Source organism: Piliocolobus tephrosceles, chromosome 7 (genome assembly GCF_002776525.5).
Source record: "Piliocolobus tephrosceles isolate RC106 chromosome 7, ASM277652v3, whole genome shotgun sequence".
Taxonomy (NCBI): Eukaryota; Metazoa; Chordata; class Mammalia; order Primates; family Cercopithecidae; genus Piliocolobus; species Piliocolobus tephrosceles.
In genome coordinates this window covers 95246032-95260277 of record NC_045440.1, presented here as the reverse complement: position 1 = coordinate 95260277, position 14246 = coordinate 95246032, and the positions used below count along the sequence as shown (strand labels likewise).

Below are 14246 nucleotides of genomic sequence, written 5' to 3'. Positions count from 1 at the left end.
CCATTTTACATTCCCATCAGCAGTGCAAAGGGTTTCCGATTTCTCCACATCCTTGCCAATGCTTGTTATTTTCTGTTTTGTTTTGGTTTTCATAATAGCTCTCTTAATGGTTGTGCTTCTGACTTTTAGGGAGAAGCCAAAAATCTGGATTACTGTGTAATCAGTTTTCAAATATGCAATTAAGTCAATTTAAAAATTAAAAACATTTTGTGAGCAAAACAAAAAATTATGCAGGACAAAATGTGCCCACAGAGTTTCAACCTGAAGAATTTGGTGATAGCGTCTGTTTTAGAAATCACAATGGAATTTCTATAAAGAGTTATTTTTATTTGGGAAGTTGAAATTTACCAGGTGTGTTTGTGATAGGACACGATGTTGTGGAGAAGTTCTTTGTGACCAAAAAGCCTGGTTTTGAGAACCAGTTCTATGCTCTGCTAATTAGCTGTGCAACTGTAAATCGCTCCTCTTATCCTAAATTTCTTTTCCTTTCTTTTTTTTTGAGACAGAGTATCGTTCTGTCACCCAGCCTGGAGTGCATTGGCACGATCTTGGCTCACTGCAACCTCCCCCTCCTGGGTACAAATGATTCTCCTGCCTCAGCCTCCCGAGTAGCTGGGATTACCGATGCCAACCACCATGCCCAGCTAAATTTTATATTTTTAGTAGAGACGGGGTTTCACCATGTTGGTCAGGCTGGTCTTGACCTCCTGACCTCAAGTGATCCATCCGCCTTGGCCTCCCGAAGTGCTGCGATTACAGGCATGAGCCACCGCTCCTGGCCTATCCTAAATTTCTTTATCTGCTCTGCCTACATCAGTAGGTTATGGGGATTAAATAAGATTTGTATTTGATTTTTTTTTACATGTAGAGCATTATTACTTTAAATTAGATCTTCTACTACCTAGATAAAAATATACTTAATATGCCTTACTTGCTAAGTTATTTCTGAAGCCAGAAATTAGTGCCTGCTTGATAAATAAGTGGAAATTATGTAAGTAGAATTATACTAATGTTTAATAGCTCTACTGAACAATATTGATGTGGTTTTAGGGAGACTATTAGTTTGGGGACACTTTTACAATGGTTTTTTGGACATAGATTCTAAGTGAGGATAATCGTTTCTGTCTAAGCAGAATTTCCAGGATACTCAGGGCATATGGTATTATTTTTTAAATGTAAGGAGGTGGTAATTGCAGGGAACAGTGAGTAGTCTACTTTGGCCAGTGTAGGAATGTAGGGACAGTGTAGAGGGGATGGAGGGGAAGGTATATTTGGAGACTGGGGTCAAATTATCAAAGGTCTTATTTGCTATGCTAAGCCTTAGGGAGTAACTGAACTTTTTAAATGTGAGTGGCATTTTCAGATTTGGTACACTTTTATGAGCTTCTATCAGTCAGTCACTATGAAAAATGTTTTCACATAACTCCCAATCAGAAGTATTCTTTTAAAAAGGGAACTGGTAGGGGCACTGGCTGATGCCTGTAAATCCCACCACTTTGGGAGGCCGAGGCAGGAGGACCACTTGAGCCCAGGAGTCAGAGACCAGCCTGGGCAACATAGTGAGACCCCCATCTCTTCAAAAAAAAAAAAAGTAAAAATAGCCCAGGTGTGGTGGTGCACATCTGTAGTCCCAGCTATTCAGGAGGCTGCGGTGGGTGGGTTGCTTGGGCCTGGAAGGTCAAGGCTGCAGTAAACTGTGATTGTGCCACTCCACTCCAGCCTGGGTGACACAGCAAGACCTTGTATCAAAAACTAAATAAATAAAAATGGAAAAAATACAAAAATTAAGAGATAATTACTTTGGTGCAACAGAGAGGAAGGATTAGAGAGGGAAGAGCCTGAAGGCAGACCAATAAAGAAGTTACAGCAAAGTTCTTTATGAGCAATTCTCAAAGAGCAGTCCCTAGACCAGCAGCTCAGCATCACCTGGGGATTTGTTAGAAATGCATATTCCTCCGGCCTAGGCAACATAGCAAGATCCTGTCTTTACAAAATATATATTAAAAAATTAACCAGGTATAGTGGCATGTGCCTGTAGTCCCAGCTACTGGAGAGGCTGAGGCAAGAGGAGCCCTTGAACTCAGTAAGCTATGATCATGTGACACTGCACTTGAACCTGGGCAATATAGGGAGACCCTGTCTCAAAAAAAAAAAAAAAAAAAAAAAAAAAGAATGAATATTCTTAAACACGACCCCAGGCCCAAGAGGGGAGGGGCTGACAATGTGTGTGTGTTTTAACAAGTCCTGCAAACAATTCTGTTAAAGTTTGATGCACCCTAAGGTTTGAGAACCACTGATCTATATCAATAGTTTTCTTTTTTTTTCATTTTCTTTGTTGTTGTTGTTGAGATGGAGTCTCGCTCTGTCGCCAGGCTGGAATGCGGTGGCGCGATCTCAGCTCCCTGCAACCTCTGCCTCCTGAATTCAAGTAATTCTCCTGCCTCAGCCTCCTAAGTAGCTGGAACTACAGGCGCCTGCCAACATGCCCGGCTAATTTTCCTATTTTTAGTAGAGATGGGGTCTCACCATGTTAGCCAGGATGGTCTCAATCTCTTGACCTCGTGATCTGCCCGCCTCGGCCTCCCAAAGTGCTGGGATTACAAGTCAATGGTTTTAAAATTTAGGAATCATCTGGGGAGGTCTTTAAAAATGCAAGTTTCGGGGGCCTACAAATCTCTCTTTAAAAAGCTTCTCAGGAGATTCTAATAATTAGCCAGGTTTGGATACAGTGACCTAAATGAAAGTAATGTCCTCAGCTAGGATAGCGGTAATGGAAATGAAGGGATCACATAGAACAGATATTTGTCAGATACTGTAATACTGCTAGAATTATATTAGGCCATGATGGCATAAAACTCAATAAAGCAGTTACTGTTCTGAAAGAACTTTCTAGTGGGAGAAGAGAGGGGCAGGTGCTTGGGAGCAGAATGAGGAAAATGTAGGTAGCATTTCGGAACAGCAGAATTGAAGCTCAAATGTCTGGAGGTTTCCGGATGTGGTAAGTAGTGTCACAGGCTCCAAATGGATCACAGAGGGTGAAGATGAAGATGAAACAACAACTAGATTTGCCAGTTTGGAAGATTTTATAACCTTTGTGATGGCAATTTTATTGGAATGAGAATTTGAAGGTAAGTAAGGTAAGTGGAATCCGTAATGCTATTTGTTGGCATGATTGAGAAATGAAAGTATAGGTGATGGGTTCTTTTTCAATTTGATGGCGAACTGAAGAGAGATTGCTAAAAACTATATGTATCAAACATTTGATACATAATAGTTACATATAATGATTGACTTTGGATATGTGGCCTTAGACTGTATCTGCAGAGTCTAGTTATGTTTTTTGGGCTTCCACACTTTTGACTACAGACTTCTTTGAAATTCCATTTCTTATTATTGTGTTCTAAGTTCTTATGTCTAATTTCACATCTGAGATGTTCTGTCAGGCTGGAGTGCAGTTGCACAACCTCGGCTCACTGCAACCTCTGCCTCCTGGGTTCAAGCGATTCTCTTGTCTCAGCCTCCTGAGTAGCTGGGATTACAGGCACCCACCACCATGCCTGGCTAATTTTTGTATTTTTAGTAGGGATGAAGTTTCACCATGTTGACCAGGCTGGTCTCAAACTCCTGACCTCAGGTGATCCACCTGCCTTGGCCTCCCAAAGTGCTGGGAGCTACTGCGCCCAGCCACATATTCTTGAGTTTAAAATGGAATAAGGTTTTGAGGTATTCATTTAAAAAAAAAATGCCAAATTATATGATTTTCATTTTAAAGCAATAGACAAAACAAAAATATTAGTTAAATACAAATTCTTAAACTTTTTTTCAAGTTAATAAATCTCAACAAGTTATTTGAGTTGACAAACTGTGTAGTATTCCCTACGGAAGGTCTCTTGGTTTGCTAAGAGATACTTTGGACATATTTTGGTAAAGCTTTGGTCCTCTTTAAGTCTGCAGCTGCTTTCAGTTGTTTCCTCTAGGAAGGATGCTTTTAGATGTTCTGGTAATCCTGGAATGGTAGAATTGCTACTTACTCTGATGAAACATTTCACCTGGCCCTTCCAGAACAAGTTAGGGTCCTCTGGAATCAATGTTCTCTTTAAGCTAAATAAGGAATCAAAAATAATTCACCTGAAAGCCCAAGTCATATAAAAAATATTATCCAAAACTGCTCTATTACTATGTGAAACTTATTAATTTATTTTTTTATTGAAGCGAAGTCTCACTATGTTGCTCAGGTTGGTCTTGAACTCAAGCTATCCTACTGCCTCAGCCTACCAAGTAGCTGGGATTACAGGCACGCACAAGCACACCCAGCTACCATGTGAAACTTTAAAAAACTGTTCAATAATTTTCCCTCCAAAACTTATTTCGATGAAAAAGTAAGAAATTAGTAATGAATAGAGCTAGGTACTAATCCTGCCTTTGCCATTCATTAACTTCTGTGTGATATGAACAAATCACTAGTGGGCATTATTTTCTCATATTCTGAAACATGAATTAGAAGTAGGAATGTGTGTAGTGGGGAGGTGAATATGAATCAAAAGAGAAATGTACTACAGATATTTATTACAGAGTTACAGTAAAAAATAACAGTCTAGAATTGATCAAGTGTAGTGGCTAGGAGACAAGTGGGATCACAACTGAAAAACAAGGGTAATCAGACTAAAAGGAGGTGTCCAAATTATTTTTCTCCTCCCCACTCCTCCCACCCCAGCTGTAATGTTGATGCTGCTTAACCAATTAACTAACATTATCAATAAGTAATAACCAATTAATGTTGTGTTAGTTCAACATTATAGTTACAGAGACTTTTACCTCCAATATTTGTTACTGTTAACCCCAAGGCACAGTATAATGTCCTTATAAAAATGTTTAGGGTGATATACTTGGCATTTAATGATTAAAGAAGGAAATGAAATGAATACCAATATATTGGTATATACCAATATATTCATTTCCAAAGATATATGTATCCACATAATTGGACAAAGACTTTGACTTTTTTCTTTTGAGACAGGGTTTCATTCATGTTGTCCAGGCTGGTTTTGGACTCCTAGACTCAAGCGTTTCTCCCCACTCGGCCTCCCAAAGTGTTAGCATTACAGGCATGAGCCGCCACACCTAGGCCTAAATTGCATTTTATTAGTTTCCTTTAGAGATAATCCAAAATCGGACTATACACTTCTGCAGAAAAGTACTTTTGAACTACACATTATGGTGTCCTTTGCATTACCAAGTACTTCATGTTTAGTATTTGTTGAATAACGGAAATCTTGTTTTTTAAACTTCTTCTTTTTTTTTTTTTTTGAGATGGAGTCTCGCTCTGTTGCCCAGGTTGGAGAGTGCAATGGCACGGTCTTGCCTCACTGCAACCTCCGCCTCCTGGGTTCAAGCAATTCTTCTGCCTCAGCCTGCCCAGTATCTAGGATTATAGGCACCCACCACCATGCTCAGCTAATTTTTGTATTTTTAGTAGAGACAAGATTTCACCATGTTCACCAGGCTAGTCTTGAACTCCTGACCTCAAGTGATCTGTCCGCCTTGGCCTCCCAAACTGCTGGGATTACAGGTGTGAGCCACCATGCCTGGCCTTTTTAAACTTTTTACTCGAACTAATGTTTGACTTGCAGAACACTTGCAAAAACAGAACAGAGAGTTCATGTGTACACTTCTTTCAGCTTTCTTTCTTTTCTTAAGAGGCAGTGTCTCACTATGTTGCCCAGGCTGGTCTTTTCTCAAACTCCTGGCCTCAAGCGATCCTCCTGCCTTGGCCTCCAAATAAATATCAACAAATATTTATTGAGTGCAGTCTGTAAGACTAGTACTGTCCGGCTGGGCGCAGTGGCTCACGCCTGTAATCTCAGCACTTTGGGAGGCCGAGGTGGGCGAATCACGAGGTCAGGAGTTTGAGGCCAGCCTGGCCAATACGGTGAAACCCCGTCTCTACCAAAAATACAAAAAAATTAGCTGAGCGTGGTAGTTCATGCCTGTAGTCCCAGCTGCTCGGGAGGCTGAGGCAGAAGAATCGCTTTAACCCTGGAGGCAGAGGTTGCAGTGAGTCGAGATCACGCCACTGCACTCCAGTTGGGTGACAGAGTGAGACTCCGTCTCAAAAAACAAAACAAAACAAAACAAAGCAAAAAAGACTAGTACTGTTCTAAACACATGGGCACAGCAGAGAATAAAGCAAAGATCCTGCGCTCATGTAGCTTATATTCTGAGAGTAATAGAAAAACAATAAACAAGTAAGTATATGTTAGGGAATGGAAAGTATGATGAAAATCTATAAAGCAGGGTAAGGGAGATAGAAGATAAGACAAGAGAGTAACAGACTGTCAGATAAGGCCCTTTGACTAGTTGATATGTGAGTAATGATCTGAAGTGAACGAGCAAACCAGATGCAAATCTGCAAGAGGAATGTCCCAGGCCACCTTTAGCCAATCTGTTTTAGATTTTCTGAACTTCCCAGATGATATTAAGGTAGGCTGCAGACACTACAAGAGCTAGCTTGTTTTCTGGTTACCCTTACTCTTTATGTGTCCCAGTCCAAAGAAGACGGGGGTGCAGTTTACCAAGGTGCCCAACCTTGGCAGGTGCCCATTTCAAATTCTTGTAACCCTGGCTCCGGGAGCTGCCAAAAGCACAACTCAACCTATGAGGTGCTCTTTATGACTGGAAAAATTCCCCAGGATAAAAGCTCCTTAAGCACATTACTCTTTTTTTTTTTTTTGAAACAGGGTCTCTCTCTGCCACCCAGGCTGCAGTGCAGTGGCGCCATCTCGGTTCACTGCAGCCTCCACCTCCCAGGTTCAAGCGATTCTCCAGCCTTAGTCTGCTGAGTAGCTGGGATTACAGGCGCGCCCCACCAAAACCAGCTATATTTTTGTATTTTTAGTAGAGACCGGGTTTCACCATGTTGGCCTGGCTGGTCTCGAACTCCTGACCTCAAGTGATCCACCCCCCCCCCCCACCCCTCTTCGGCCTCCCAAAGTTCTGGGATTACAGGCTTGAGCCACTGCTCCCAGCCTCAAATTACTCTTTTAAATAGCTGTACCTATTTACACTGCTACCAGCAGCCCAAGAGTTCCCATTGTTTCACATCTTCATTTCACCCTTGATATTTTTTAGCTTTTACTTTTTGTCAAACTGTTGGATAAAACTCAGTAAACAATCTTTAGCCATTCTCTATCCTTTCAGATAGCCTTTCTAATACCATTTGTCAGGGATAGCTGACTGTATCATCGCCTAGCACTTAGAAGGTGCTAAGCAAATACTCACTGAATGATGTAACTTTCCTACTTAACATCCTTTAATGCTTTTCCAGGTCCGGGGGAGGCTTCCCTTTTCTGAGAGCCTAATAATCACGTATTCATTTCTATATTCCCAGAACCTAACAAAGAGTTTGAAAATTATCCTGCAGGCAACACTAGGTCAATGTTTTTTCGGATGACTGAATAACCAATAGGATATCGTATACCTCTGCGATGCACGCATTTCTATTATCGCACACACCGAACCATACCTTATTTATTACTTATCCACGCAGATGGTGAGATCTGTAGCCTCGGCATCTACACTGTGTCTGAAAGTAGGCACGAAACCGGTATTTTTTTAATTGAATCGTAAACGTGAATCAAACTTGGGAGCCTTTAAAGGCAAACGCAAAGGTACATGCGCAGTGATGCAATAGGGTCGTCCAATCAGAGTAGGGCAGGACTGGACAGTGCAGCGGCTAGTAGTGCGCACGCGCACCTGGCTCGTCAGCGATTGGCTTCGCCGAGGCGGGAGCCTTGAGCTTCTCCAGTGGCAAGGGGAGCGCTGGTAACCAGGAGTGCATCTTTGCAGGGCCAGTGGTTTCTGTCAGGTTTTCGCCGGTGCGTCCTGGAGGGGGAAGCTCGGGAGGCTGCGACAGCCTGTAGGCTCGTGCGGGACAAAGCAGGGAGTGGCGCCGGAGCAGGCCTCCGAGGGAGGAGGGAGGGAAGGCGGCAGGAGCGACTCCTGCGGGCCTGCAACTTTGGTCTGAAGTGCGAGGGCCCTGGCTGCTGGCCCCGGGGAGCTAGGAGCGAAGGGCGGGTGGTGGGGGTTTGGGGGTGTGCGTTTTGTGCGAGGGATGGTTCTGGGCAGTGGCCCCTGGGGCCGCCCTTGCGGTCACTTCGCTCAGTCTTCTGTGGCGTTTGGGTCTCTCCCTCACTGCTGCACTGGGAAGCCCCTTCCCCAGGACCAGGGGGTGAAGGCTCCGCGAACGCCCTGGAGAGTGTCGGTACGCCTTCTTTAGGGACTTTTACTTCCTCGCTGGTCAGGTTTTTCTTGCATTTCCTTAAAACCTTTTAATCGATTACCTTATGGAAGATTTTCTAGGTAGGTACAGATGCTTCTCGACTTACTACTGAGTTGAAAATATCCTAAGTCGACAGTAGATTTAAAACAGCTAACCTACTGAGTATTAAAGCTTGGCCTAGCCTACTTTTGTTATCAAAAAAATTAATTTTCAGCGGTTTATTTTAGATTTGGGGGTACATGTGCAGGTTTGTTGCATCGGTAAATTACGTGGTGCTGAGGTTTGGATACGATTGATCCTGTCACCCAGGTAGTGAGCATAGTACCCAAATAGTTTTTGAACCCTTGCTCCTCCTTTCCTCCCCCTTCTAGTTGTCGTCACTGTCTATTGTTGCCATCTTTATGTTCATGAATGCCCAGTGTTTAGCTCCCATTTATAAGTGAGAACATGCAATATTTGATTTTCTGTTTCTGCTTTAATTCGCTTTGGGTAATAACCTCCAGCTGCACCTATGTTGCTGTAAACGACATGATTTCATGCCTACCTTAAACATGCTCAGAATACTTACCTTAATCTACAGTTGGGCAAAATCATGACCACAGACAGTTATGTGGTTACTTGCACAGTTTCTACTAAATGCTTATGGCTTTCTTAAAAGTTGAAGAATTCTAAGTGAAACCGTCCTGAATTAGGAACCACCTGTATAGCCGGAGTCTCAAAGGAGCAACTTAACACATGGAGTGAGATAATTACTACCTAATGTCGTTGGAAGTTGAAAAGCAGAAACAGCAGGGAAAGACTGTTGCTAGTTCTTGGTAGAGTTGGTTTACTTACATTCTTGCATCCCAGACGTTTCATGGTTGCACATACCTCTCTTTAAAGCCCAGACGAACCCAAAGATTCTGGTCATTGTCCTGTATGTTGAACTACCCCTTCTCTATCTCCCTCACAGGACCTTCGTCATTTCTATTCTCCAATAATACTAATTATGGATAGTAATATTACAGATAACATTGAGTGCTTACTATGTGTCAAGTTTTGTTTTAAGTGCTTTACATATTTAATCCTCCCAACAGTCCGGTGTGTAAGTATGATTATGGTACCCCTCTTAAAGATGAGGAAACTGAGACACATGGAGCCTAAGTAAACTGTGCAAGACCATTGGGAAGTGTCAGTATTTATATTCAGGCATTTGCTTTCAAAGTTGTGTTCTTATTTACCACAGCGTAGTGCCAAGTACTTGTGGCTATGTGGTGTATTGCAGTTGTCAGCCTGGCCTTACCATTTTACTTTGAAGGACTGAAGCTAATAGGTGTTATAGAAGTTGTAGCATCACATCAGGGCTACCAAATGACTTTATTTCTAGGACCTGGGAAAAGGGCTCAGACAGCACTAATTAATTAATTAATTTATTATGGACAGGACAACATGAACATACAGAACTAGTTTAAAAAACTATAAAGGTGCAGTACTCTTTTGGGGGGAAATGTACTGATTTCTGCATTTTACTTTGAAATGCATCAACAAATTAAATGTCTTGATGGGTGCCTAAGGTCATATGTAAATAGCACAGTTTGGATTCTAGCCAGGCAGCCTGGCTGGCTCCAGAGTCAGTCTGTTTTCTTAATCACTGCTCTGTGATGATGCTTGTATGCTTGCATTATCATTTTTATTAGTTTACAAAATAGGAAGGTTGAAAAATCAGAAATCATGTATTAGATGTAGAAGGGTTTAGGGTAGTAATTCTTCACATTTAGTGTTGAAAGAAATTTTAGCATCTAGTTCATTCTTTATTTTATAAATGAGAAAATTGGTGTCTAGAGAGTTAAATAGCTTCCCCAAAGTTAAGCATCCCTGAAATAGCAGAATCTGAACTACACTCTGGTTTCCTTCATTTCTACTGTTGATGTTTCTAACTACTGTATTTTTTAAGTGTTCCTTTTGAAAAAGTGTCAGAATTTTCACAGTATTAAAGGGGAGTCTGACTAATGTAGAGAACAGAACTCATTACATTTCATGATGTGGACATCATATTTTTATTTTTATTAATGCTATCTAGAATTTATTAGTTTAAGAAGGCTCATTATCTTATTTCAGTTGAGCTATAGTCACTAAAATCTTTAGTTTTAAATTTCAGCTTCTATTGTTCTATTTCATTTGACCATTAAGTAACTGAGTCTAAATGCAAGGCGTAACATCCATGTCCTCTTGTGACAGTTGGCCATTAATCAATTTCAAGCTTGTGTCAATTATATATTTAGAGACCTGTAGTATTCTGCTTACCCATTATAAAAAGGAAATTAGTTTAATGAAGTTATTTTGGCATGACCTGTTTGGCCAGAATTTGTATTTACTTCTGGCATTGGCAAATACTGCTTCTAAAGCAGTCAAAAACCATCTGTTTCATAATTTGCTCTAAGATTAAAGATTGTACTAATAGAGATCTATTTTGTTGTTGAATAAGAAACGGAAGAGAGTAACCTCTACTACTCATTCCTCAAACTATGTAAAGGCTGGTTATATATCAAATATTTACATGTTTCATAATTTTAACATTGATGAAATTAGGAAATGTCTAACCATCAATGATAGTGTATCATAGCTTAATTGGCTACACTTTTTTTCTTGGATACATAAAATAATGGTACATCTTACAACTAAAAAAATTTTTATTTTTAAAATATTTACTTTTGAACATTTCTTTTATATGGACTAATAACCAAGAGTATATTTTACAATTGATGGCATTTTAGATTTGATGAAATATGGTAATTTAAAAAATCGAATTCATGATACTTTTCCCTATTACAAAGGTAATATTTTCATTGTAAAAAATTTGAAATATACAGAAAATAACTCAGAATAGAATAAAAATTACTGGTTATTCTAACCAGACCTAGAAATAATTAGGGTTAATATTGTGGCATGTGTTTTTCTAGTTTTTAAAAAACGATTGTATATTTTAATATATGACATATATATCTATTTTATAGCAGTATAATTTACAGTGTGCAGTTAGATGTGTACATTTTGATGTTTTGATATACAGATGTATATATACTCCTGTAACCACACTACAATCTTATACAGATTATTTCTGTCACTTCAAACAAGTTCTCTCATGCTCGTTTGCTTTCTAGTCTTTTAAATGTGCATATACACGTTATCCTTTTTCTTTTTCTTTTCTTTTTAAAAATTAGAATGAGACTGGACATGTTTTGTGGCCATTTTTCCTTTGATTTATCACAAAATATTTCTCATGTCATTAAACATTTTTTTAAAGTGGCGTTCCCTGCCCCCTTCCCGCCCCAATTAATGGTATTGTTCACATAACAAATACTGAACTCCTTCTGCGTATTTGGTACTGGCAGTATAGTGATGAATTGTATGTAAGATTTCATGCGTGAGTTAATAGCTCAGGGGGAATGATAGGGCAAATTTCATTGCAGTGTGAAAAGTGCTTGGATAGTGCATATGCAGAAAGGTCCTCCAGTCCAGTCTTTGGGGGAGATGAAGAGGGCTCATGGTTAAGACTTCTAGAGGATAAGGTAGAATTAATCAGACAAAGAAAAGTCGAAAAAAGCATTCCCAACATTATATAAGAGAAAGTTTGTTTAAAGCCTAGAGAAAAAGAGAACATGGCTAGCTTGGGGAATAGTACTGACTCAATTTTGGTGGTATATGAAGACAGTATGTTCTGTTGTGTGGGTGTACCATAATTTATCTTGTACTTCATTATGGACATTCTTTTTCCTTTTTCCCCCTACTGTAATTAATACTAGCATGATTATTGTTTTTTCTTTCTTTGTTTTCTTTGAGACAGAGTCTCGCTCTGTCACCCAGGCTGGAGTGCAGTGGTGCAATCTCGGCTCACTGCAACCTCTGCCTCCTGTGTTCAAGTGATGCTCATGCTTCAGCCTTCTGAGTAGCTGGGATAACAGGCATGTACCACCACACTTGGCTAATTTTTTTTCTAGACGAAGTTTTGCTCTAGTTGCCCAGGCTGGAGTGCAATGGCGCTATCTCAGCTCACCACAACCTCTGCCTCCTGGGTTCAAGTGATTCTCCTGCCTCAGCTTCCCGAGTAGCTGGGATTACAGGCACGCACCACCACCCCTGGCTAATTTTGTATTTTTAATAGAAACAGGGTTTTTCCATGTTGGTCAGGTTGTTCTCGAACTCCTCACCTCACGTGATCTGCTCAGCTTAGCCTCCCAAAGTGCTGGGATTACAGGTGTGAGCCACTGCACCTGGCCTCAAATTTTTATATTTTTAGTAGAGATGGGGTTTCGCCATGTTGGCCTGACTGGTCTCAAACTCCTGTCCTCAGGTGATCCACCTGCCTCGGCCTCCTGAAGTGCTGGGATTACACGCGAGCCACTGTGTCCTGCCCAGCTGATTATTCTTATACATGGTTACTTTGTATTATCTCTGATGGTTCCTTAGGTTAAGTTGCCAGAATTGGAATTTCTGGGTGAAACAGATAACGTTGGTAGTCATGTTCATCCTTGCTGATGGCTTATGTTAAATAGTGTTTTGTGGTGTTGCTTTGGAGTGCTTGCTACTATCCATTGCAGAAACATGATGTATGTATGTAATGTCCTTGTTTTCTATCTGTTCCCCTATCCAGTCCTCATAGAAATAAGATTAAGCAAAAGTTGGGAAGCCTGGTTCTAGTCTCTTGATTTATATTTTTAAAAATTCCACTGTTTTCAAATGAAATAGGATAGTAAAAACAAATTGAACTATAAAAATATCTTTTAAATTATCAGATTTCATTCATTCAAAATATTTGTTAGTAATGGTAATGTATCTATCACTGTTGCCAGACACATTATAGTGATTACTGGTGGAGAAAACAAGCATGAGATTGCTACCCTCATGTGGTTTATGTATTAGTGGAATAGAAAAAAAGCAACATGTTTGATATTTGTATGTGAATTGTATTTCCTTATATTTTGAAATTTTTATTTAAATTGCTTTAAAGAAGATACCATGATTATACTTAAATTTTTGATAAATTGACATATACTTAAATTTACACCATTTGTATTAGTCTGTTCTCACACTGCTAATAAAAACATACTCGAGACTGGGTAATTTATAAAGGAAAGAAGTTTAATGGACTCACAGTTCCACATGGCTGGGGAGGCCTCACAATTATGGCAGAAGGCAAAGGAGAAGCAAGCCACATCTTACATGGGAGCAGGCAAGAGAGTTTGTGCAGGGGAACTCCCATTTATAAAATCATAGGATCTTGTGAGACTTATTCACTACCATGAGAATAGGCCCTGCCCTTGACGTGGGGATTATTACAGTTCAAGGTGAGATTTGGGTAGGGTTACAGCCAAACCATATCACCGTTCAATTTAAATCTTAAATTCTTTTCAATAGCCCTTGATGAAAAATAAAATCTTTCTAGCTATTGAACTTGTTTTCTTTTTCTTTAAAACAAACAAAAAAAAAAAAAAACAAGAGATGGGCTCTTTTGGGCTCAAGCGATCCTCCCACTTTGGCCTCCCAAAGTGCTGGGATTAAGGATGTGGGCCATTTTGCCCAGCCTGAAGTTGTTTTCTCAGGCTTATTCTCTTATGTTTTATTTTTGTTTTTTTCAGTTAAAGTCTTGCCGCTATGTTGCCCAGACTGGTTTTGAACTCCTGACCTCAAGGGATCCCCTCACCTCAGCCTCCCGAGTAGCTGAGACTACAGGCATGCACCACCAAGCTCCTCTTATCTTTTTTCTTTTAATTTTTATTTTGAATAGAGACAAAGCTCCTAGGTTCAAGGGATCCTCCTCATCCTCCCAAAGTACTGGGATTACATGCATGAGACACCACGTCGGCCCCTTTTACATTTTTACATATGTCATGGCTGTATTACCACACCAAACTTGAGTCTGCCTGCCTGGCACAGCAAAGCTGTCTGCAGACATTGGGATTTGCAGCAAGAGAAAGTGAGACATTTATTG

At 40.3% G+C, this 14246-nt stretch overlaps 1 protein-coding gene across 1 annotated transcript in view; it reads left to right on the top strand.

The window, feature by feature from the left end:
* The first annotated feature begins 7759 nt into the window (after positions 1-7759).
* The window catches only part of RAD54B (RAD54 homolog B), an 81940-nt gene continuing 75453 nt past the window's right edge, over positions 7760-14246 (top strand). Inside the window, exon 1 of the mRNA XM_023222914.1 lies at positions 7760-7874. The gene's annotated coding sequence lies outside the window, so the exon portion shown is untranslated. The remainder of the gene's footprint in view (positions 7875-14246) is intronic.